This window comes from Dipodomys merriami, unplaced genomic scaffold (assembly GCF_024711535.1).
Source record: "Dipodomys merriami isolate MVZ:Mamm:240054 unplaced genomic scaffold, mDipMer1.0.p SCAF_371, whole genome shotgun sequence".
Classification (NCBI taxonomy): Eukaryota; Metazoa; Chordata; class Mammalia; order Rodentia; family Heteromyidae; genus Dipodomys; species Dipodomys merriami.
In genome coordinates this window covers 94,069-98,650 of record NW_027205282.1, presented here as the reverse complement: position 1 = coordinate 98,650, position 4,582 = coordinate 94,069, and positions in this window count along the sequence as shown.

Genomic DNA, 4,582 nt, shown 5'->3' with positions numbered 1-4,582 from the left:
TGTAACTTGTCACAGGAAAGTCTATCTTCCTGCCCCAGCTTGGCCTCTCAGGTCCTTCTAGACAATTCTGGATGTCCAGAATACAGAGGCACAGACTTTAGATTCTAAGTCCAGGGAACTGGGGCATGAGAGACTGGTATGGCCAATACCTCAATGTTCTGGGGCATTAGCCTTGACCTGGCTATGCCCCTCTTGTTGAAAGTTCTCTTAATCTAGTGTGGCCACACACTGGTCATTTGTGGCAGTGCTATGAAAGTGGCAGGAGTGGAAGTGACCAAAATTTGGATTTATGGCCTGATTGGGGGTGGGGTGGAGGCAAAGGGTGTCTAAAAAAAATCTTAGAGCTGGAACTCAGGCCTTAGGCACTGTCCCTGAGCTTCCTTTGCTCAAAGCTAACACTCTACCACTTGAACCACAGCTCACCTTTCATCTTTTTTGGTAGTTCACTGGAGAGAAGAGTCTTACATACTTTCCTTCCTGGGCTGGCTTCAAGCTGTCATCCCATGAGCTCAGCATCTTAAGTAGCTAACATTGCTGGTATGAGCCATTGGGAATGGCAAAGGATGTTGTGTGTGCTTTTTTGTGCATGAGTGTGTGTATGTGTGTGTGCATGTGTGTGTGTGTATTTGCGTCTGTGTTTGCGTGTGTGTGTTTGTTGTTTACCGAGGCTTGAACTCAGAGCCTGTGTGGTATCCTTTAGCTTGTTTGCACAAGGTTTGTGATCTACCACTTGAACTACAGTACACATCAGCTCCCAGCAGCCCCTGACTGTGTCTGGTCCATGACAGTAAGTTCCATGGAACCTGCTGCTCCATCTGTGCACAGGGCCACATGACCAAGGGAAAGGACAATATGGATGCTCTTTTGTAGTCGGTCCATGACCCCAAGCACTGGTGATCCCTAGAACTCCAGGGATAGTGAATGCTACAAGCACCAGCCAGCCGGCTGTGGATTCCTGAATCCACAAGTCTTTCATGAGCCCAACTCAACACCCATCCGAGGTGTGCCGACAGATTTGCACTCTTGTGATACCTATGTGAGTAGGCTTTACCTGCCATGCCATCTTCTGCCCCTCCTGGCCCAGAGATATTGATTTACTGCTCAGACCCACACTGTACCCATGACAGATTCCATTCTGATGAGCTAGACGATGACCTCCATGCCCCAAGGCTGGACACTTCTCTGATAATGTGGCTCAATCTGTAGGCAAAGGCCTCCAAATGGGCTGCTCTCAAGATTTGTAGGATACCTAGACATTGGGAGAACTCAGGGGCCCACTGGAAAATATTCTGCTTAGAGCCACAAAGTGAGATCCAAGCAGGCCTGTTGGTCATCGGGCTGGAACTGTGGGCCAGGGCGTTGTCACCTAGCTTCAGCTTACCACTTGAGCCAGAGGGCCACTTCCAGTTTTCTGGAGTTTCAGAGTCCCCCGGACTATCCTCCTGGGCTGGCTTTGAACGGTGATCCTCACATCTCAGCCTCCTGAGGAGCTAAGAGGACAAGCATGAGCCACCAGTGCCTGGTGATCTGGCCTTTCACAACAATGGACAAGGAACTCCTGAAAGCTTTTCTTTATTTTTTCTGTGCCAGTACTGGCCTTGAACTCAGGGCTGGGCTATGGTCTCCTAACTTTTTCCCTCAAGGTTGGCACTCTACCACTTGAGTCATAGCACAATTTCTGGCTTTGGGTAGTTCACTGGAAAGAAAAGTCTCACTAAGTTTCTTCCTCTGAGCTGGTTTTGACCCATGATCTCTGAACCCAGTCTCCTGAGTAGCCAGGATTTTCAGGGGTTAAGCCACTGTTGGCATTGGACCAGAATCTTTTCTTAAGCAAGAGTTCTTCCCTGCGTTTGCCCTTACTCCTCAATGCAAAGGATGCCTGAATGTCAGGAGCTGTGAAAAATAGGCTTCTAGCCACAAGAAATGGCTGGGGTCCATGGTGAAAAGTCAAGCTAATCTTCCCCCTGGCCCTCATTCTGGGACCCCATCCTCTTCCCTACCTGTGACTCAAATACAAACCTTGACCCAGACTCGAATGTCCTGCCAGATTTGTCTGAAGCCACAGAACATTCATTCCACTCACACCACCTGCTCTACACCACACCTCAGGACCTTTACCCATGTTGTACCTTCTGCCTGAGGCTCTCTATCCTGTTCCACGCCTTAGAACTCCTGTGGAATTTTGGCACTGCTTATATCACCTCCTGGAGCAAGTCTTTCCTTCACTATAGAGATGGAAATTTTGAAGGCTAACAAATGCTCTATCTTAGTGTGTGTGTGTGTGTGTGTGTGTGTGTGTGTGTGTGTGTGTGTGTGTGTGTGTGTGTGTGTGTGTGTGTGTGTGTGTCTGTGTCTGTCAGTGTTTGTGTCTATGTGTCTGTGCCAGTCCTGGGGTTTGAATTCAGGGCCTGGACACTATCTCTGAGCTTTTGTGCTCAAGGCTAGCACTCTACTCCTTGAATCCCAACTCTACTTCTGGCTTTCTGGGTGTTTAATTAGACAAAAGTGTTTCATATAGACTTTCCCGCTTGTCATTGTGATCAGAACTCAGAACTCAGCCTCCTGAGTAGCTGAAATTACTGGGGTGATGCACAATCACCTGCCCTCTACCTCTTTCCTCTAACCTTGGCCCTCCTGTGTCCCAGAAGAATATGTCTCATCAGGCTCCCTTTTATTTTTTTCCAGTGTTCGGGCATGAACTCAGGCTCTGGGCCTGTTCCTTAGCTTCTTTTTCTTAAGGCTAGTCACAGGGCCACTTTTGCTTTTTTCTATTTCTGTGGTACTGAGGAATTGAACCCAGGGCTTTGTGCATAGTATGTAAGCACTCTACCACTAAGCCATATTCACAGCCCAAGGCTGACTTGTAACAGGAGTTATATGGGTGGGATTTATTGGCTTACCATTTGGCATAGAAATCGCTGACTATTTCATAACTTTGCCAAGATTTGGGACCAGTCTATGACTCAGCAATGAGGAATGATGAATGAGTGAGAGCCACCAGGCCCCAGAGGCCTAGGCTCACATCCTACAGTGGGATAGAGAATATAGATCCAGAATTTTCGACCACTCCTGGAGGCAGTGGCTGGCTGCTAGGTGTCCCAATGGGACACCTCAGCTAGAACATAATGCATCCATTGCACATACCAACCCAGGCAAAGCCTTCGGGGCTTCAGTTAATAAATGGCAGAGGGATGCTTTGTTCAAGCTGCTGGCTCAGACTTAGTACTCTCTGAGGGTTTTTCCCAGCTGGCCCAGTTTGGGGTGGCTGGGCATGGTCAACCTGTTGAATGCCCATCATCCATACATCATCCATCCAAACACAGAGTGCAAGTGTGGGGTTTAACTATGAGCCTAGGCCTTGTGCCTTAGCTCATTTTGCTCAAGGGATGCACTCTGCAACTTGAGCTAAAGAGCCATTCATGGTGGGTTTTTTTTTTCTTGTGATCTCTTAGAAATTAGAGTGTTGCCGACTTTCCTGCCGTGGCTGAATTTAAATTGGCATTCTCTACATCTCAGCCTCTTGAGGTAGGATTACAGGCAGGAGCCGCTGACACCTGGATTTCTTTTCTTCTTGTTCTTTTTTTAATCGTGACAATCTGAAATCTTCAAGGTGTCATTCCAATGGTTTGAATTCAAGTAAACTACCCAGTCCTGGAGTTCAAATGCTAAGACTGCTACCCACAAATGGAGGGAGATCCTGACAAACTCATTCCTATTTTTGTGAATGCTAATCGAATGTTATAAAATAAATAATTAAATTTTCAGTTAATTCATGATTCTATTCTAGAATGCCACACAAATTTTATTGGATTTATGTCTTCCATTCTAGCACCATGGTATGATTCCCATAATGAAAAGATATTGACTAATTTTTAATTAATTCTTTTATAAGTATTCTACCATGATACTTCATTAAATAGTGGCATAATGCAATAACTAATTATTGGTAATAATATACATAATTGAATATCCTCACATTCCCTCTTTTTCTGTATATATATATATATATATATATATATATATATATATATATATATACACACACACACACACACACACACACACACATATACATATCTATCAATGTATATATTGGGCACTACTGTGGCTTGATCAAAGGTCCTCAGAATTTCCTCGCAGTTCAGTTTGCTGGAGGCTGGTGTGCTAAGACTGAGACCCCATTTATGAATTGGGCATTCTAGGCTGTGAGTTAAAATCCCAGTAAGGCCAAAAATTTATTCATGAAGTAAGAAGCCAATTTGACAGATTTTTTTTCTTTTCTCTGAAAGTCCTGGGTCTCAGTACAATGTATAATCCATATGCAAATATAATCTAGTTGATATGATGTAATAAATGAAGTGTTACATGTATAATGCTAAATAAATAAGGGTAATAAACCTTATATGCATTAAACCCATGTATGTAAATAGATCTCATATATGAATATTATGCTGAGGCTTTAATTCAGACCCTGGGAACTGGTCTGAATTTCTTGTCTTTAAGGTCAGTGAGCTTCCCCTTCACCCACAATGCTACAGAGTTACCCAGACCCTGAGTTAAAATCCCAGGCCTGCCAGAACAG